Source organism: Protopterus annectens, chromosome 2.part0 (assembly GCF_019279795.1).
Source record: "Protopterus annectens isolate FY-2018-M chromosome 2.part0, PAN1.0, whole genome shotgun sequence".
NCBI lineage: Eukaryota > Metazoa > Chordata > Ceratodontiformes > Protopteridae > Protopterus > Protopterus annectens.
This window is the reverse complement of record NC_056728.1, coordinates 804,610,042-804,633,001: the sequence shown is the minus strand read 5'-3', so window position 1 is coordinate 804,633,001 and position 22,960 is coordinate 804,610,042. Positions and strand designations below refer to the sequence as shown.

Sequence of the window (22,960 nt, the reverse complement as noted above, 5' to 3'; positions counted from 1 at the left end):
CCATGTTTAAGGTGGTAAATGTAATTTAATAATTGCAGAATTCTGATAATATATTTAAAAAATTATATGTGTGTGTGTTTTCTTGGCGTTAAAGGGCTCATCGTTTTCTCTTCTGTAAGAACAGAGCATGCTCTCTCTGCAGCAGAATGGAGACCAGTTACCTGGTAGAGTAAAAATACAAGAGTCATTCTTTTTTACATATACTAACAATAACCCTAATAAAACAAAGTATGTATACATACATATATATATATATATATATATATATATATATATATACACACACACACACACACACACACACACACACACACACACACACACACACACACGAATGGAGACAGGCGCATTACCACGTTCAGTGCAACAGTGTTGCCTACTGCAGTAGACATTGCATATAACATAAGGTGGCACAACAGATATTAAAATGATTGGGGTGTTGGGTTTTTCTGGTTCTTTTAATTACACAACTCACAAAACAAAGCTTTTGAAAGAAAATCAGGGCATATTCACCCACTTACTCTGCCCATGTCCTTATCTACTGAACTCATCACACGTCTTTCTTATCAGTGGCTTTTTCTTTTCACCCAAAGTAAACAGCTATCTTAGATGTTTGTCATGAATTATTGCCCTGCTGTACTATGTTTGTTCAGCATATCTAGAAGAAGGCTGTTTGTTCATTAACAATCTCCCTCTTTACAACATATGTCCTTATATTTCCCATTAAACAAAGTGCTGCCTGTTCTCGTACATCACTATTTTTGAAGGATGGTCCTTATTTCTTCGGGACCATCGTGCGATAACTAAAATAATTCTGTCATGTCTCACTTTTGATTTCTTTCAAGGCTGTATTGCTTAATGTCTCTGTAAACGGCTTCAGGAGTAGGGCACACGCCACTCATTGTATGCACCTCTAAACTGCTTTAACTATTACTGATTATTGTAATGTTGTATAAATTCTTCAACTTTTATTAAACTTTCTACATTTGAGCCATGAGCCATAGTCTGCCGTCTTCTTCTGCATTCCAGCATCTCCTTGCTGTTTTCTCATATTTTCTGCTTACTTTCAGGTCATCTAATTTAAATACTTACATCAAAGTCTCTTTCCTAAGTTGCTTCTCATACAAGTTCTACTCTGGCTGTTTATTTTTCTCCCTCATGTTTACCTCACAATGCATTATTGTGTATCTTTTTATGCAGAAAATCAAAGCTGCCGTGTTTATTAAACACCTCAATTATTGTCAAGCTGCGTTAACATTCTTTTGCAACTTGTATAAAAAATGGCAGTTTATCTCAAAAAATTAAGAATATGAGCTGCTAAACAGATGAATTCCTGCAATACTCGATTTGATTTTCGCATACTCCATTTGTCTACTGTGCAGCTCTGTCTAGTGGGTTTATCAGCAACAAAGAAATCAGTTAAGTAAACAAACTGTAGCATAACACAGTATCATCAGCAATTCGACACTCCTTTCACCTGCAGCTTCACCAATATTGCTCATAAAGTTGCTGATAAGGACTGGACCTCCCTATACTGACCGACTGTAATACTCCACTGGACACAATCCTTTAGACTCAGTAAACTCCGTTTACTGTGACCTTCAATATCAAATTGCCTGCTTAGAGTAGCACCACCCAAAGTCTTATTCTTACTTTCTAATCATACTTTATAAACTTAGCATGTGGTACAATGTCAACTGCCTTGCTAATGTCTAAGTAAGTCATTTCTATTTTCCCTTTTCTGAGCTAGCTACCAAATAAAATAACTGTTACATGTGTCTGGCACACCTTTCACATTACTTCACCCTGCATTTGCCCTTTCACATCAGTGGCTTTCAAACATTCTGTAATGTTTTCATTAAGTAGTGGCTCTTTTCTACGGCTACCATCAAATTGGAAGTTTATTCACAGTTTTTTAGCTCCAGCCTTGCTCCCTCCCACTTTTGCAAAGGGTAATTAAACATGCCCCGTTCCAAGCTTCAAACACTAGCCTTCCTCCCACGACTTGTAATACAGGTCACTTTTTAGTTTGGGGGATCCAGGGAATCTCTCTGCATTTATTTCATTAACACTGAGCATAACTATTCATCCACCAGCTCTGCCTTTTCACTTTTCTTGAAAAAAATGCCATTCATTTTATTATGTTGCCTAACCAGCATGCTTTATTTTTTCTGTCCCTTATGTGTGTGACATGCTTTATTTCCCTTGTTGACTGAAACAGATGTCTTCTGCCAGGATGTTTGCTTTTCTGACTACTGCTCTTGCTTATTTAAATTTAATCAATGCAATGTTCTTTTCTTTCATCCCCTATATGAGTTTATGCTTCCTAATGCTACTTTCTATAACTTCCCCTTTTGAGAACCAATGACAGTCATGGTTGCCTTTTTCTGTTGCATATTAATACCGCACAAAGAGTTGCTGTTACTATAATGGCAGTTTCTATGAATCTAGAAGTGTCTGTATGTGTGTGTCTATGTATACACACACACACACACACACACACACACACACACACTTTTGGTTCTTTTTGTAGAAAGCAGAATGGTGATCACTTGTTTGTAAACAGCTGTCTGCTTCCAAATTTGAGAACGTTTCTTGCTCACGGTATCAGACCAACAAATGCAAGAATGCTCGTTCTTAAAAACATTTTAGCAGCAGCTGACCAACTTGTGCCCCTTGCAGTTCATTTCGATGTAAATGTACTTAACATGCTATCAAATGGCAATTAACATCCCAGCCATTAGTGCAATGCTTTTTCCCTTTAGCCTAAGGATGCCACTAACCAGTTTTTGTGCTTTTGCTTCTCATGAAGCAGGGTAGGTATACAAATTGTGCAACAGTTGTCAGTGTATTGTGTGAACCACAATGCCACCTCACTGATAACTTACCTAGTCTCTTGCCTCACTGCCTTCATTGGTTTAAACAAATGGCTAAATCACCCGGTATTTAAGCCATTTCCTCTGATGACTATGGCATTGTTTGTAATAGCTGGTTAGTTTATTAGAAATTAATATATGCCTCATGTTTCTATATGCTTATTACTAGTATTAACAGACAACATTTTAAAACAAAAACTTGCAAGAATTAATTTTCCAGGGCAATATAACTGGTTTGTACTTTGGGAGTGACAACCGCTCAAATTGTTTATGCCACATGTCTTTCTCAGCAAAAATAAACTTTAAAGTGGGGTGAAGAGTTATGGTACAGACCTCACCCGTGTGTGTTGTATATAGAGGGGGGTGGGGTCTGTAAATTCTGCACCAAACTGCAAACTGACTGGCACAGTTAGCTACTATTTTCAATGTATACTGCAGTACAATGTGTGGATTCTGCAGTAAGAAAAGAAAAAGGAAACTCGTTACTATGGGGAGAAAATATGAAAGAAATAAGCCATTATAACACACAGAGAGTGAAAGGAAAAAAAATGTAATCAATTACAATAAAAGCTTAATGGTCAGAGATCATGGAGAAAATTACCCTCTCTCCCAAAAAAAGTATTTCGTAATAAAGGAAGGGAATATGTCTAAACACAGGGAGGAGCAGAAAAAAAAGAAAACCGGACAACTTGTAATACTGACTAAAAAAAACACGATAAGTCTGGGGAGAAACCCTTTGGCGAAGTATTTCTCCAGTGGTCACATATAAAGGAAATGGACAGGCTGCAGACCCTGAGACAAATGCTTAACATTCCTCTTCTCGAACAGGGAAAGGCAGCAGCAGCAGTTTCAAGAGAGAAAAAAATATCCCAAAGCAATAACAGAAAAAGTAAGATAAATCCACCCCCTGGAGGCACTAAATTCCTTAGTCAGTTGCCTGTGTTGATACGTGCGTGAATGCCCTCAAAGAGAGTCATTGAGAGAAAATAAATAAATACAAACGAAACACACAAACCACTTCAAATGCAAACAAGTTCGAAAGTGCATTCTTGAAGGACTCCTTGAAGTAAAAGCTAAACAACTTGCGAAGAAGTGTTAAAAAAATCTTGACGTGTAAACAGTTCGTGCAGGATTGCGCACAACACAAACTGCAACCGATAAAGAAACATTTGAATTTTACTTTCCCAAAGGTACTGTGATGCCAACTGCCTTTTGAATGAAATGGGAATGTGATTGGAAAACACGAAGACATTCACTGCATTCGTACACAGAAATGTTTTCCTCCCTAGGAATGCAGAATTTAAACGGTGCTGCCATTGTAAGGCGATTCTTCCAAATTTCGAAGTGCTCGGGTGACCCGGGCCACGGCGACCGCCGAGCGACTAATCTGTGCTGCACCAGGTACCCCGGGCCCCCCTGATGACCAGGCAGCCGGTGTGTGTAAAACGAATTGTTGCGGCATGTAAGCTGCTCACACCCACCGCCCCCTTCTCGAAGCCCTGATTCCCATTTTCTAATTGTGCCACTCGGTATTGCATTGCCAAATAAAGCACATACAGGTGAGAAAGAAAGGGACAGTTTAGCCAGTTTTGCAAAAACAACGTCTGAAAAAAAAGGGAAAACAAAACCAAGCAGTCATCATATGGGCAGCACACAGTGCTGAAGCCCCACTACCTACCTGATCAGCATGTTGGCTCCCTCCATGGGTCTGTCTTTCTTATTTAATTCTTCGGCAACTGGGAGTTTGAATAATCCAGGGCAGCTTGCTCCCAGCGCTCGCTTACTACAAGCCAACACAATAAATCCACCATTTATGCAAAGCTTCCTTCACACATACGGCTTTCATTCACTGTTTATTTAACACGGCACACCAGCTTTGCGATCATGTTGAACCAAAAACGGACACAGCCCCCTAGAAACACAAAGGTAACAGCAGTAGCACAGACGGATCTTGCGATCTGAGGTGTAGGGCAGCCGAGAGGACCTGCGATAATTTATTTGTACAGTCTTATGTAGCCACGGTCCCAACCCTGGAAGAGTCAAGGTGGCAAAAAAAGTGCAGGTAGACCCGGTCCTGATATGACAAGGACCGAGCTTGCAATTGCAAACAGTAGCGCCTCCGTGATTCTCCGGCACTGACTACAGCTGAAAGACAGCGGCAGGAGCAGAGACTGAGCAGGGAGGGGGGTGGGTGAGGACTGGGGGAGGGAGAAAGGGAGGCACATGTGACGTCACGTGCGAGAGCCGACAAGCAGGAGCTTCCAGCTTGCTCCAACACTCCCGACAGGAGGGCCACACAGTGAGCGAAAGGACTGCCAGGCATGAGAGCTGTGAGGCTGTTAATTTGATCCTTTCTAGCTATGAAAAGGAATTGACAGCCTTTATAAAAAGAAGCCAGCTGTGGGACTTATTTTCACCGAAGATGTGTACTAAAATAATTTGCCGAGGTACATTTTCCTCACATAGTTAGCCAAATACTTTCCGTGGCTCCTTGATTTCGGTAATAGTTTCCCAGCATTCCTGACTGCATTTGATGGGTATAAGTGTAACATTTATGATTGCATGTTTTTATTTATGCCTTTCACTGAAACCCAACGTTCTAATTTTGATTCATTACCTATTTTCCACTTTAAGACACAATTAAAAATATTAAGCCGAAAAGGCATATAATGTTGCAAACTTAAGTTACGCTTCTTGCGTTACAGTTATTCATCTGTCAAATGTCTGAAGCATGTGCACTATTCATTTCTACTTCTACTTTGAAATGCGTTCACAACATTTTCAGATGAGAGCACTTGAACATCTGATCTTAAATCAAGACTATCAATAGATTATAAGAAACATCTACACTAGGAACTTAACTAAAGGACAGCAATATATAATACTGCAGAGCCTACCTATGGTAGCCAAAAAGTAAACGTTGTAAAACCTACCAGATGAAATATGCACACAGAGCAAAGGGTATGTATGACTGAGAGAGCCTGTCCTGCAGACATGATCCTTTTATTGGCGCATCCATTGCTAACATGAACACTCTGAACTTTCCATCTCCAAAATGTGGAACACTACCTCCCCTGAAGTTAAATAAATGAGCAGAAAAGGTAGCACCCTTTCTATTAACTTCAGCTAGGAAGCTCAGAGCATGGTTAACTATTTCTCATATTTGCAATCAGTTCTTTCATTAAACTTACATGATGTAGTATTATTTACTAACCATATCTGTTAAAACAAAATTCTTTGAAATGAATGTGTCTCAGACCCTTTTAAGATTCAGCAGAGTGGAAAAAAGAATTTCTAAAACTCAGAATGAGAAACATTCCTCATAATGGGGTACAGCTGAGAGGCGTGCTATCACATAATTGTGCTATGTCCATAAGGAGCACTGTTGCAACATTCATACATTTAAATTTTAAGATTATAAAGCAGTACGGTTTAAAGATTCCATAAGAAAACTTGAGGGGCTGTACAAATCATTACCTGAAGAACTGCAGTAGCAATTCCTGCTCTGTGCATTCAATTTATATTATAGTCGTTTAAAAAGGTGAAGATGGATAACCATATAGTAGCCTCGTGGATACTTGAGCAGTTGCATCCCTATTTCTGAAGAAGTTTGCAATGGTAGGTACTGACTTAGCAGTGTGAGTACTGACCTAAATGGATAATACCTTTTTGTATCTATCATAACAAAACACAATTTAATTAACTAACCACTTGGAACAGGTCTGCCTCAAGATGAACCTTCTTCTCTTTCATAAGGGAAAGAACAGATGAGTTTGTTTCCTCTGCACATAAGTAACTTGTTGCTCTTTGTGTGCTCTGTGAAAACATGCAATATAAAAACTTTCCCCTTATAGCAGCCTCGTGGATACTTGAGCAGTTACATTCCTATTTCTGAAGACGTTTGCAATGGTAGCTACTGACTTAGCAGTGTGAGTACTGACCTAAATGGATAACTCCTTTTTATATCTATCATAACAAAACACAATTTAATTAACTAACCACTTGGAACAGGTCTGTCTCAAGATGAACCTTCTTCTCTTTCATAAAGAAACAACAGATGAGTTTGTTTCCTCTGCACGTAAGTAATATGTTGCCCTATGTGTGCTCTGTGAAAACATGCAATATAAAAATCTTTCCCCTTCATTTTCTTATTTGGAGAAAAAATAAGTGGTAGCCAAACAAATTTATTTGATATAAATTTAGAGACCACCCTGGCCCTAAAGAAGAATTTTCAAGACACCCTTTCTTAACGGAAGACTGTGTCAGCCTCTTCACACATTAAGGTCTGTAGTTCAGAAATCCTTCTTGCAGTAATAATAGTTAGAAACATCTTCCAAGACAAGTATTTTAACTCATTACATCTGACTGACGCCTGCAGGTACATCTGCAGTTAACTCTTACGGATGCCTTTAGGTGTGAAATATTGCTTGTTCATATTTGCATCAATAATTCCAAAACCGTGATATTTCATCTTAAAACTTACACAATGGCAAACTCAACTGTATTAATATTTGAACTCTGTCTAGTACATATAAAGAGATATCAACTGCTGTTTTTAGGACATTAATTTATATAGATACAATTTTCACATTTTTCTAAATATCTCAACAACCAAGTATCATAGACAAAACTCCTTAGCTCACATGAAAGCTCTCAGCTAGATGAACAAAATGCTGCTGACAGTATGCATGTAACTTGAGTGGTTGCTGAGATATTGTACTCTTTTTACAAAATATTACAAACATAATAGTTACTATGTTTACTGTGAATTATAAAATTTAGTTTAAGACCTAGAGCCTAAAGAATACTACCACTATAAAATAGTTTACACTCAGGGCCGGTGTTAGCAAATGCCAAGTTGGGGGCCCTAGGCACTTCAGTCTATGTATCACCTTGTTACTGTCACCACTCCCAAGCAACCTTTTAGTTCATGCTGCAAACCTTTTAGGAGTAGTATGCATAGAATGACCTGTATCTTTAATACTCTTACATTATTACATTATGATAGGTCTGCCTACCACACTATATTGCACTGTCTCACAAAGATACATTTACAGTTACTGGCATTTAGTTTCAACAGTGATACATAACAACTCCATGTACAGGTCTGAAATTAGGTGAAATTGCACCCTAGGCACTGCCTACAGTTTCACCCCCCCCCACACACACACACACACATAAGCTCTCCCCAATCCTCATAACTTTCTATATGCTCTGAAGAGCTTTTTAAAGTTGTTTTTCTTTTTCTACAACCTTTTCATCCAATGATGGCTTGAACATAAATTATGATTAAGGAAAGAAATTCAGTGCTGCTGTTCAGCTTTAGTTTTCCTTGCATCCTTTTCTTACACTTTTCTTGACCACGACAACACAATAATAACCATTTTTGGAAATAACTCAATTAAGCAGGTGCCCCTAGAAGCCACATGGGTTAATAATGCTTTTGGATGCGTTTTAGACCATTTTCCAAAACGTTTAATCCATTGGTAGCCTAAACAAAAATCTTGAGTAAGAATAGAATTACAGTCTTATTTTTTTATTTCTTTCAAGGAATATGTAAGTTATTCCCAAGGCTTAAAGTTCAAAGCTGACAAAACAGTAGCTAACAATCAACTAAAAAGGCAATTGTTGTGAGGATGCACATATCCTATCTGAGAATATTGCCTGCCTTCCTAACCTCTCCAAAAAAAGACAATGAGTGCCTATCCATCACTCTGATGTTAGACAGGGATGAAAGAAAAGGTTTAAACTGCCACAGTCATGTAATTCAAGTAACTACTGATATACATAGCATGCCTCCTCACCCCTAGCCCCCAAAGACAGACGGCAGTATACATGCCCGATGTGTGATTGTGAGGATAGTGAAAAAAAAATAACAATTATAGTAATGTATTCCACTTTGTTGATCCTAAACAGTACACTGCCCCTACATAAGCAATAGTAACCTTCTTTGTCTTCTTTGTACACCTCTGAGGTCTGTGAGAAAAGTAAAAGAAACAATGACCACCCTGTCATCAGCCCAAGCACAAGCTATACTGACATCCTCTGCAAACCTCTAAGATTTGACTGTGATGAAAATTAAAGCAATAGTAACCACATAATCCCCAGGCACCCACAACCCCACCCCCAACATAACCCACAGCAGCCTTCTGTACACACATACACACACACACACACACACACACACACACACACATACACACACACACACACACACACACACACACACACACACACACACACACACACACACACACACATACACACACACACACACCATAGTAATACTAGTTTTGTACTTATTTCAGCAATTAGCAATACATTGTGCAGCACTGGTACAGCTGTCAAAGAGCAGCAGGGGTAAATCACTTTTATTTATCTCATTGAGGAGTAATGCATACTTGTCACTGTCTGTAATTCTATAGACCTACCCTGATTTTGCTCATAATTTTGCTCTGTCCTTCATAAGAAGTTTGATTTTCTGGTAAATCATTCAGGATTCCTGCCAGTTGATAATTCCAGGCATCAGAGTTTTATTCTTCTTGTCCAAAACAATGCATGCTGATGCAAAAGTTGTTATTCTATTAACTTTTTAAGTGAATTAGAGAAATATTTAAAACATGCTCCTGATTTTGAGCCTTTATTTTGATATTATTGTTGGTACTGTGCATAATTCTTCAGCAAAAAGCCAAGAGTATCTGGTGTTCTGCCAGTATTTATAAAATTCCCCAAAAGAGAAAACCATCTCTGAAGATCAGAAGTATCAGCTCTTCTTAAAATCTAAGCTATGCACCAAGATCAGACACTCTGAGCTGCTGATCTCCCCAGTGCTTACCTTGCTCATGTTCATTGTCAGCTGTATCATAACAGGGTCCTATCACAGCCCAGTTCAGGTTGAAGATCATAATGGAAATCAGTACATTTTTCTCCTCATTTTCCCCAACCAGCAGCAGCAACTTTTGTGGGGCCCCTACACAGTCAAGGATAATTAAGGGGGCCCCCCTGCAGCCAGTGGTATTGCAGGTACGTAAAGCTGACTATGTTGTTAGTCTTAGTGAAGAGAATGTCCACCAGCAGGGTTTAAGTAAGTCAGGGCATCATGTCATTGGTAAAAAAATTAATGGAATTATGAACCCTGTTACTTGATAAAACACTGTTACTATAACCACATATATCTTTGAATTCTAAAAGAGATATAAATAAGAGTTATTACCACCTGGTTTATTAAGTGTACAAGATTACTGCACTAGCTTTAGTTGGTTTGACAAATATGTTATAAAATATCAAAATAAGATATCTTGTTGTGGTTGGGGGGGGCCCCAGGAACAGGGGGCCCCCAGCGACCGCAGGGTTCGCTGGTGCCTAAAGCCGGCTATGTTTACACTGAAGGGTTTGCCACTTATACTTTTTGCATAACCTTTATGGTTCCAGAGATATAAACATTTGTTTGAAATATGAGGACATAATTTGATTTTGGTCAAAAGGCTTAGGCTCCACCCATTGGAAGTTACAGTGCAAACTTCCTGACCTCCATTGCTCCATTGGAGTGAATGAGTTAAGTCAGTTCAAATGACTGACTTGAAGTGAAGTAACATCATGTTCTCTGGAACAAAATTTATGCTACATGCCGGAGCCCATTTTTGGGGGGAAGAAATCATAAATCTGAAATAATTTTTAGAAATGCCTAACCTCCATGTTTATAGCTAAAGGAGGTCCTATATATATATAAAACAGAAGAAATGTCTGAAGTCAGTAGTTTACAAATAAACCAAAAACTGTTAAGTAAATCAGTGACCATTCTAAGTGCCCATAGATGTTTGTGATATGAGTGTGTGTGTGTGATATGAGTGTGTGTGTGTGTGTGTGTCCATGTCTGTGTGTCTGTGTATATGTTTGTGTGTCTGTATGTATGCATCAAAGAATGACCTAACTTACATATATCCAGTAAAACATATGCTTATAAATAACCTATAGTGCACCACAAAAAAAAAAAAAAATGCTGGGTACATTTGGAAAGCTTGGATAGGTTTTTAAGAGCCCTTATAATTGTTAGCCTATGAACCAATGATGATCTGTCTAGGATCAGTTTCTATGCCTCACATTACTTTCCACTGAGTGCAAGGGAAGACTACACCTTCCTCTTGACCTTGAAGTAGAGAATAAATACAAGCATTAGAGGAAGACACTGGTTACTGTAATCATAGTGGAATATAAATATCTTATACATTAATAGGTATTTATTGACACCGAAAAGAAAATCAAATCCATTTATGAAGGTATTATCTCACAGTATTTTGTCTTTTAGCCTTCTTTAAATTGGACAAGACTTCACTACAGAATAACTTGGATTATCTCCTCCAAGTTATCAGAATGAGTACTCTGGGACTGGGACTGAAAACTTTTGCTACCTGGATGGAGAGCAGATTATGGGGGTATGTTGGTATTAGGGCTTCTCTACTGACATCTGAGTTAGCAGAATGAACTAGAGCTGCTGTGGATGGAGGGAGGCAATTAAAATAATTTGTTTTTTTTTCCTTTTTATCTTTAAGAACACTTTTGGCATTTGAACCATTAGACATCATGCATATAGAATACATGGACTAAATCCATGGAATTGAAAAAAAAACATTTTTCACCATAGCTGTGAAATGAAGCAACCTGAAGCAAAGCAGTGTGCAAACAGGTATATTTATATAGAGGGCACATCTTCTTTATTATGCCTTTGAATGCATTTCTTTATGGAGACCCTTTATGAAAAACATATGTTATGTTGCATCGACCGACATATTTTACTAGTTTGGGGTACAAATTTCTTTAAATACTATGTTTGACATGATTCTCTTTCCAGTTCACCATTTACCACCTGCACAATTGGAAAAAAGGACCTCATCCTGTTTACGTATCACATTACTTTAGTATTATTTGTCAGTCTCTGTAGGCAGCCTACTTGAAGAAGTGGGAGGTTAGCATAATGGTTAAGGTATTTACTTTATTGACACAAGGTTCAGGGTTTGATTCTCACATAGGATAATTGACTAGACTTAAAATAGTCCACAAAGGCAGTTAGCATAGTATTAATCTATGAATCATATAGAAGGATTTCAGATCGGAAGAATCATTGCCACCTTCCTTCTCCTTAACTCTTTCTTCTTCTGGGAATGACAATAAGACCCCAGCATTTGGAGATGCTGCTACATGAAAATTATAAGGCATTACTTATTATCTGCATTATCCCCAGATTTATGGTGACCCATGTTTAAATGGTTCCCTATTATGCTGTTGCAGACGCAGGTTGTCAAATGCGTATTTGTCGAACAGTAAAGTGCAAAAAGGCAAAATAACGAAGCAGCTGTTTAGCAAATTCTTTCCCTGGGAAATAATTAGTTTGGCCGCTTTCGCTACTTTGCCTTTTCGGCACTGTAGTGCAATCTTGGAGTTGGTATATTTAAGTAGGGGGGTGTGGGGGGGCACAGCCCCCCACGTCGGGGGGGTTGGGAGGTGAAGCCCCCCCCACATTAAGTAATGTTTTACTGTTGTTTTTTTTTTTTTTTTGTTTCGGAACAGAGATTGTTTTCCATTGGAAAATAATTGCTGTTAGGAAGTTTTGACGTTGTAAGCTTTCGCTTACATGGGGTCGTTTATCTGGCGTTCGCTCTTATGAGCATGCGATATGATAATATAGATCTGTTTAAACTGCAATGCAAAACTGTCTCAATTATATGCCTGATTTATTATCTGTTTTCCTTATTCTATATTATTTTCAAACATCTAATCCTGATCTCCTAACAACAGGCATTAGAAGCAAAGAAGATTTGAGACTCAGGATATTCAATGTGAACATCAGGACTGTACAAGCTTTGTGATTTTTACTCCTGGGTAACTTTCAACTTGCCACAGATTCTTATACTAATTGTGATTTAGACAAATCATAAATAAAAGATGAACACGTTCTTCTATCATGTTACAATATCATCGAAAGACAGCAAGCAAAAGGTGGTGGAGTTGCAATTGTGTACCACAATAAATTACAACTGCCCACAAACCCACACCCAGTATTCCAGTTCAACAATGCAAAATGCTGATATCTTTCTTAAAATGTAGCAGCCATAAAAGCATCTGTTTCATAGCACTACATATTTCATCTGGCAATAACATATCTGCTGCTGAAGACATATTGTTTAGGTTACAACTCACATTCCTCAGGAAATGTACATTGAGGTGATCTCAACATTTTCTGTTAAACCATACACTATGACTACTCACTTCAATTAATCTCTCCAACCTCCTTTCAACTAATTAACCAACTCATCATATCTAACAAAGCCAATGACACTGCTTCTTCTGGACTGGATCTTTACCTCTCACCTCACCAATATAACTCTACCTGGCATCCTACCAGATCTTCTTACTAATCACCATGCAATCTCTGCAATTAGACTACAACTACAACCCCATTCTCCAAAAACTCATCACTTTAACTTAGTATGTAACCTACCACATTTCAACAGTCACTTTAATTTCTACCTTAAAACAGTAAAGTGGAGCTGCTTAAACTACAAACAACTTAACATAGCCATCCAAGAGTTAATGCAGTCTTCTTAGCACTACTCAATGAACAGAGTCCACTAAAGACATGTGAAAGGCAATCATAACCTTTGTTTACACAAGAAAAACTCAACTAACGCAACAAAGAGGCAAGACCTAGAAACCATGGCTCAAAAGTAAAACTTCAAAATATTAACAGCAATGTCTATTCTTAGATAAACTTACATTTCTAATAAAATCAAATCAAAATTCTTTTACTTGAAACTTCAAAAAAAAAAAAAAAAAAAAAAAAAAACAACAGCAAAACCTAAAATATTTTTTAGTTAACAATAAACACTCTCCAAAATCAAGGTAAGACATCCAATTCCATCTCTTCTCCTGTAGATCCTAAAGAGAGCATAGCCTCCAAATCCTATACCCATTTCATGAAAGCACAACTTCCCTACTCAGAAATAATGCCATCAGGTCTCATCCTCAACCCACATATTTACAATAGAATGCAGAGAGATACTTTTCTCTAAAACCAATCTCAACCTCAACAATTAAACAATATCTACTTAAACTAAAGGTGATTACTTTAGCAATGGATAATCTTCCTGCACATTACAATAAACTTGTTGTCAGTGCCCTTGCACACACTATTACAATCCTAATGAACATATCTATTCAGGAAGTATATGTGTCACATATCTGGAAGCAGTCCTACACCTTGGTCCTACAAAAATTGGTCCCCTCCACTGGTTTGACTAACTATAGACCAACTGTCACGCTTTCTCTACTCTATTTACATATCAACCTACAATGGCTAGAACTTCTGCAGCTTTTAAGTTGTCACCAGCTTATCATTGCCTTCAGTATTGTAAGACAACCTGACAAAACCCCAGCACTTAGCCAACTGGTCACTCACTATAAAACAAATCGGCCCCTCTGCTCTACAGACAAATCACTCTTCAGTATTTCAAAGGCTAACAACACTGCAGGTAAAACACTATTCTCTCACACCATAGCCAGAATCTGGAATAACCTCTCTTCTGCTCTAATTTCTGCTTCTGCTACTACTCAGTTCAAAAACTCACTCAAATCACACTTAACAAATACCTGGTTATGCCCATGCATTATATAATTGCTCTGTCTTACCACTATATATACCTCACTTCCTATAACACCTAATGCAGTATCTGCTACAGTTTTAGGAAACACTTTACTGCTGGAAGAAATTGTATTACTATATAATCTCTTGTTTAATACTAGCCAAACTATGTTAACTTAAATTATCTCTGTATATATATTTTCTTGTTTTTTTTGCTTATTAGCATATTGTGATTTTTTTTATTTTATTTTTTTCTTATTGTATAATTTTTTATCTCAATGTGGATCTTTTCTCCCCGGGCCTCCGCTGAAAATGGACCCGTGTCCAATTGAACTATCCCGGTAAACAAATGTAAAATAAATAAAATAAATAACTATCCTACAACATGTGATGAATAATAACCTACTCTCCCCAACACAGTGTGACTCCTATCTAAACCATGGCAAAAACATTGCAATCCTCAGCTTCATTATCAGTATCAATTGCTCTAGAAGCAAGGGCACTGTTATCTCCACTAACTTTATAGTCCTATCAAAAGCATTTGACATAATTTTAGATCAAAACTTGCTTCAGAAACTTACAGTTCTAGGAATCTCAACTACCACCACCACCACCACCTAGTTCAATAGCTATCTATCCAGTAGAAGTCAGTCAGTGAAATGACATAGCTCCTCCTCCCTATTTCAACCAATCAACATAGGAGTACATCAAGGCTCTATACTTGTCCCACCACTACTTAGCATATTCATTAATGACTTTCTACTGTAGCTGGGAAGGCTTCTTGAATTCAGAATACTGATGATTGCACCTCAATCTGCTCTTCCTTTGTCGTGCATGAACTATAACTAATGACACAACAATCCTTCCCCTTCATTTGAAACCTGGTAAACAAGTCCCAACTGCTATTCTAACCTCATATTATTCACACCTGAGATATACTCAGATGGCTAGAAACACTTTAATATTGCCTCTGCCTAATAATAATAATACTCAGATCAAAATAGTAACCCACATAAAGTTATTATATGTTATCACTGACAAAAACCTAAAATTTGAACTACTCTTTCAAACAGACATCAAAGAAAACATCAAAAATTGAGAGTGCTGTACAGTTAAGTAATTTCTCACTGATTACACTTGGAGAACAACATGTACTTTCTACTTGCTCTCAACGTTTCTCTATGCATTCCCAATTTTCACTTATTTACAGACCATCCTGCTAACTAAGGTAGAGAAACGTTATAACAAAATATCTAAATTTGCAACTAAAAAAATAAAAAACTGCATCACTGCCCATCCCTCAAGCAGCTAAACTGGACGGAACTGCCCAACTGTTTTACTTAACTCAGCTAATAACATATGTTCATAGGTGAGTACTAGGCTAATGGCCCTGGAGCCTTTACAAGCCTAGCCCATAGGATTACCCTGGCATCGTGCCACCCAACTTTAGTTCCTAGTGCTTCTGTTGAGTAGTGCCTCTGGAGTGATCCCCCGGCTTGAATTTTCTATTTCCCATCCACTCATCAAGATTTCTCTTGGAGTGCCAGTGAGGTGCTCTGGTTGACATGTATGTGAAGTCTATTCCATGGCACGGGCAGTCTCTGGGTAATGAACCTGTCCCTTCAGCATGTTCTGTTGATTGTGGTAATGAGGTTTAGGTATCTGGAGCGTGTGGTGCCGAGGGATTGGGATTTCTTTAGATGTAGCATTTCTAACAGCTGGGTCAGACATGGCTTTGTAAGTCAAGCAGAGATCACCCCTAAGTAGGCGATATGAGACAGAGAATAGTTGGAGTTTTTAGAGTCTGTCCATAAAGGAAAAGTGTTTAAGGCCTAGGATCCTCTTTGTGAGGTACTTTTGTGGCCTCTCCAGTTGTTGCAGGTGTCTAGTTCTAGTGAGGTACATGCCAAATGGGGCATTGTACTCGATGATTGGCCTAATGAGGGAAGAGTAGAGGGAGACAATGACCTCTTTCTTCCTGGATGCAAAATATTTAATAATGAGATGTGCCACATAGAAAGACATTCTGACCACAGTGGCAATGTGGTGGTCAAAAGAGGGGTTGCTGTCAACCTGTGTTCTCAGATCTCTTATAACACCTTCTGTGTTCAGTGGACTACCATCGATGTGGTAATTCAAGGGAATCAGGTTCCAAGGGAGAAGACGAGCATGGAATCCTATACCAACCTGAAAAGTATCCATCTCTAACTAACCTTCTCCAGTGGTACTGCCATAGCAGACAACTTCACTCAAAAGACAGATGTGTAGTCTCTACTACCAAATCTCACAATACTGCTGGAGGTGTCTTATATTCTAATGATACAGTCATGTTATTGAACTCTACCCCTACTAACTGTCAAGCAGCTTGAAAACCTATTCTTATTCAAAACAGACCTGAAAGCTCACCTTAAAGACACACAGTTGTGCGCTTGCTGGTGTGCTTCAGAATCACCTCGTGAATATCTTCCTCTTCCTCTTCCTCACTATCTCTCACCTAAGCTTGCATTTACCAATAACATATCTGCCTGTCTGGAAACTTGACTCAATCCCAGCTGCTGAGGTACTCCCTTGTTATTAGTCACACTCTCTGTTCCTTCAATTTTCCAATCCATTGTATCTCTAACCTTTCTAATATCTTCTTTAGCCATTGCACCTTCTCTTCTGTACTTTCGTTTGCACATTCCTTCACACTAATTACATATTTACCATCCACATTTCTATCGTTACTTTTCCCCAATCCCACTAGTAATACTCTTCCATTCTACTCACAAAATAATTCACTATCACATTCCACTACTTCTACTCCTCCATTCATTCCCTACAGTTTCCTCTTTCTTTTCTGCTCTCTCTTACTATATCTATCCCACCAATGCACTCTGTCTGTACATTCCCTGAAGACACTTTCCCAAACACCTGAACCTGCTCTTATCTCCTGAGCAGCGTCTATCTTTTCATCTGATTCTTCTTTATTCTCCTACACTGTACCTCATTTCTTGTTACCTATTCCCATCTTCCACTCTAGCATAATCTAATATACAGCTTCACCTTAGAATGGTACACAATCTTGTACTGCACCCTTTTTTCAATATTACAGTTTTGAAATGTACTTTAATGCATACACAAAGCTTACTGAGAAATCTTGCAATCACATAAACCTGAACTGCTTTTCATATTTCCAATTCACCTTCCAGCCGTTCTTTTTTCCTTAAAATCGTTGTATTGATTGCATCTTATATATTATGCTTAAGTATGTTTTAGTATGTTCTTTTCACTTATCCAAACCTTACAATTGGCTGTTTGATTGCCTCTCATATAATGTGCTTCAGTATGTCTGAATTCGTGTTAGAATATATTCTTTCTCTTTTGTATTTTAAGTCTGATATACATTATTAAGCTGGAGCTTTTCCCCCTATGCCTTCATTGAAGATAGGTTACTCACTGCCCAGTCAGACTCTCCCAGTAAACAAAATGGAAATAAATAAAATGTACATAACATTTTTACTACCTGCATTTCATATTTATTATTTTCTGCATTATTTGAATTTTTTTATCTGTGTTTTGTCCCATTATTATCGAATGGTGTAAGTACTTGTTATCCAGGTCAAAGTGAACACTGTTAGTTTTTAGGTCAGTCAACTAAACTATAAACTGACAATCAAACAAACAAACAAACAAACAAAGTACAATAAATAAGGACTATATGCATTTGCAGACACACACACACACACACACACACACACACACACACACACACACACACACACACACACACACACACACACACACAAACATAGAGTCACAGAACCCCCACACACACATACACATCCGTATGTGCTATATTTCTATATCTACGTGTGTATGTGACTGTGTCTATGTATTTATGTATACATATGTGTGTGGGTGTAATATATAATGCAATATGTATTTTATAATATAAAATATAGATAGAAAGGCATACAAAGAGAAATAGATAAATCATAGAACAGACTGAGGAAAAAATAGATAAAGGTGAAGCTATAAACATACACACAGAAGCATACACAATGCATCTGTTTACATGTATACCACAAAAATTATGAAAAATCTGTGAAGGTAGCTTCATATATTTTAGTTAGGCAGCAATAATTTATATATTGCATTTTATATTTGATATTTTAACATACTCATATTTTCATTTTTAATTAATTTATTTACTCATTATCAACAGATCAATAAGTAAACATACTTATATTTTTATCTATATTGGACTATAGTGGTATTGGTAAGTAGCCATAGTTTATGGATAGCAGATCGGAAGGAAGTTGTTTAACAGATACCTTTTTGTGGATGTTCATTTAAATAATTTGACTCCAAATTCAAATGTAATAGTTGTCAGCAGGTATATAAAGTACATTACATGATTTGTTATTATCATTTGAAGAAGTCTGTATGATTTTAGATGAAAGTGCTTATCCTTCATTGGTTTCCAAATACATTTTATTTCAATTTATTTCGTGCTGACCTGGAGATTTCTGCCGGAATGCCAGTTCCATGGTTTGTTTGGCTTCATATATTCTCCGCCATTATGCACAATGATAATACAAATCACATTTAGCATTGATGTCGATGCTGGACTGAAAGGCTGTTACTGGGTACTGGTGCCTGGGATAGAATCTAGATATCCCGGTCTGAGACGTATGCATTATACAAAAAACAGAAAGTCATGCATACCTCTCAACTGTACAGATTTTCACATAATGTCCAGATTTTTCCCTCATATTTCTGGTCTGTTTTTCATAAAATTGTGGTTTTCTGGGAAATTAGTGGCAAATCATTAAAGATTAAAGTTACGAAATAATGACAGACATTTGAGTTTCAGACTTCATACCCTTCAGAAAATACATACTAATACAAAACCTGTTATTCTGTCAACTTTCTAAGTCTGTAAGAGCAGTATTTAAAAATTGTCCCTATTGTTGGGCCTTTGTCCCACTTTTATTTGTGGCTTTGTCCAGATTTCTTGCTTTAAGATGTTGAGAGATACAAGTGTCAGTGACTTAAAAGACAAAAGCTGGCTAAGTCTTACATGAAAAATTTTAGGCCAACTACAACGTACACGTTTATACACAGGCACATACAAACATGCATGCAGAAACAGGTGCACATACGCAAGCACACATGCAAGTTGACACACTCGTCTAAAACTGCAATAAATTTCATGTTTTCCATTTTAGTTTCAGATCGCAAGGATTTTGTTTGATTGTTGTATAGCTCTAAAAATTCTATTCTTACTATGGCAAACTTTGACATGCCTACTTTTTGTCCTTCTTTTGTGTGTCATATCATATTTTATAGACACAGAAGAAACCCCAATGAGAAAATGTGGCCTTAATGTTAAACTCAGCCAACTCCAAGGGCTAAAGATTTAACTACAAACTAGGTGACATGAGTTTGATTAGCAGCTCAGGTACCTGCTGGAGCTAGCACATGGGAAGGTAAGGTATTATATCCTCTATTCACAGGGGAGATGTGGGAACCTTATGTCTGGGTTTGATCTCCACAGTTAAATCCCTGGTGGAGATCAGGGATCATATGATGGGAGCAGCCTGTGAGACGAGTAGGGCCATTTAATTACACCATATGTGGAACCACTTAATTTCACCACGTGTTGAACTGTGCATGTAAATCGCAAAGGTCCACAGCATGTCAACCACTTGGGCATGGGTTGGTATGCACAAGGAAAGACAGTGCTTAAAGTAAAACCTCAGTCTGCCAGTATGCAGTAGCAGTGTTCATTCCCAGTTTGCTCAGTTCTCATACAACAAAATGAATAGGCTGAAGGGTTTTTGACCAGGTGAATAAGTTTCATTGCTGGCCTGAAAAGCATCTGTCAAAAGTCAGTGCTGGGGCTGGGCAAAACAGAACAAAAGAGAATTTAAAAAGGTAACTTTGAAAATTCTGTTGCATCTAACCCTCTCAAGTGGATGCAGACAAATGTGTTTCTGTATGCACCCAGTCGGTCTAAATGTAGTGCTGTCCTGGCCTATTTATTACCTTCTGAGGTGAAGTATAAAAGAAGAAATGTGTCTGGTAGAAGATGCAACTATTTTCAGTGTATATAAATCACCAAAATCGCTATGGTGATGAACATATTTATTCAAATGTTACAGCAAAGTAAGAGTAAGAGAAAGAGTGAAGTTTATATTTATAGATAAATCAGGTAATATAATTTTATATAATTCTTCCTTTTTCTCATGAGTAGATATTTATAGGCAGATTATTTTGCATGTTTTGTTAATAGTTCCAGTGAAAAACATCATACATGTCTTATTATAACACTTGCTGTTTCTACTGCATAATGTTGCATTCATTCTATGTTTTGGTAACCTCCCCCCCCCCCCCCCCCCCCACACACACACACACACACACGCACACACAAAACTAAAGATAGGTGATCCAGTGTTGCATATTCTAAGTTTGTGCAGATGTTCTGGGCAAGGATGTAGTCAGGCATATTCTTTGTACTCAAGTGTATATTTATCTTTCCATCACTCAGAAACATCATAGTTTATTAAGGCATAAGGTATGTCTACTAATGTCTAAACTGATGACTAACAGCAGATACACAACTTGCTTTCAGAGAGAATTGCTAATCTAAAAGCAATATCTTTAATAGTTTTAGAGAGAGCTGCTGAAAGTGAGTGTCTGCATTTAATAACTGCTAGGGGGCAACATTTTAAAATATGTGTCAATTTTTTAAATGTCAGGTAGGTTGAAGGGGACAGTAAAAAGAGTTTGTGAGTACAAGATGGAATTTTATGGCTACGCCTTTAGTTCTAGGTAGAACACACAAAGGAAATTAAACTCTGAACTGATCTGCAGAGAATCTTAATAAAGAAGTGTGCTTTATAAAAGCAGAAAATTATGTTCTCGCCTAATTTTTGTCTTAAAATGGTGGTGACTCTGGGACTCAGTGGCCACACATACCTGTCTATGATGCTATTGTCTTGGGTTTGGAAACAAACTAGACAGTATCAGTACGAACAGTTAGTGAAAACCAGAAGCAGCACCCTTATGCAAATTGTCCTGCCCACTGTGGGAGGTGATACTATGGGAATGAAATCCAGAAGTAACAGTGTAGACCAGGATTGCTGCAGTTAGGGAAGGCTGGGGACATGCCATTGTATATCAAACAGAAACATGCTTTATATAAGAAGCTGGAGACATTTGAGGTGAACCCACTAAGTTTTTATTTCATGTTGCATTCACATCTCCAGTTCACCTAATCTCTCTTTTCTGTGTTCAGTTTCAGAATGGTCTAGAAAATACTCCATGAAGAGATGCAACTGATGTTCTTCAAGTAGGGTAGTATCGTGTCATCAACCAGAACAGCATGTGGCCTTACTGGAACCGTTTTAGAGGGCATTGCTTTGTGATCTTTGTAATATATTTTCAGTTTGGCGAGAGTCTGGCATATCCATTAATTGCACACTGTTATGAATAATGATGCTGTTGACAGGACTGTGGAGTAGGAATTACATGGCTAGACAGTAACACAAAACAAAAAAAGATAAATGCGAATCCAAATGCAGCTGTATTAGTGTAAATGCATATAAATGTATGTGTATATCTATGTGTGTGCATGTGAATGTGCAGATATAGATATTAAGTATTACACATACAGGCAGACTTTTTTTATTTAGTGCTCGTAACACTGGTGTTTAGTGGGCTTAGGTCCTAAAATAATTAAGGAGGAAGTTTGGGTTTGGCCATACAGCAGAATTGTTAGGGGTCATGTGCTTTTGAACACAGTGGATATCTGATGAGGGATCAGCTAGATCTAGTAGTATAGGGTGTTCCTGTTTCCTTCTGCATTCCAAAGAAATGCAGTAGGCAAACTGGACACTCTAAATTGGCGATAGGTGGGATTGTGCATGTAAGTGTGTGGTATCGATGAACTACCATAATTGGGCTAGCCACATGACAGGGTGAACCTTGTCTCTAAATGATTGCCAAAGTTGAAGTGACACTCTGACTTTGTGTGCAAAAATGTGAAAAAGGGGTTGGGGATGGATGGATTCTGAGGAAAACATGACCCCCTGGAGGACTTTGAACAACATTTTGAATGCATATATGATTTTTTTTCTTTTTCTTTTTTTTTTGCCTTTTTTACATTTATTTGTTTAGATTTGCAATTTCAGTATGGGTTAGGGTGGGAAGTTCTTTCCAAATGGGTTTGGGATTTATTTACATTCATTTTTTATTCTTTTATTTTGCAGTTCCTCTTCTTTCTAATGTGTAATTGTAAATGACATACTGTCTCATTCAGGACTGCTAGGCCTTACAGCTGCCATTTTGTGTGGCTATCTATTAGGATTAGATAAGAGGTTTTATGGTAGCCTATTAGAACCTCCTCTACTGGTTGTAAAACTATATCAGCACATTTGAATTGTCAGGTAGATTGAACTTA

General features: G+C 37.8%; 1 protein-coding gene across 2 annotated transcripts in view; it reads right to left on the bottom strand.

The window, feature by feature from the left end:
* PTPRD (protein tyrosine phosphatase receptor type D) overlaps positions 1-22,960 on the bottom strand; it is a 6,523,893-nt gene that overhangs the window by 1,420,529 nt on the left and 5,080,404 nt on the right. Inside the window, exon 1 of one of the 2 annotated variants that reach the window (XM_044061086.1) lies at positions 4,555-5,031. The exons of the other annotated variant lie outside the window; for it this stretch is intronic. The gene's annotated coding sequence lies outside the window, so the exon portion shown is untranslated. Of the gene's footprint in view, positions 1-4,554; positions 5,032-22,960 lie in introns of those variants that run through there. 2 annotated transcript variants of the gene reach the window in all.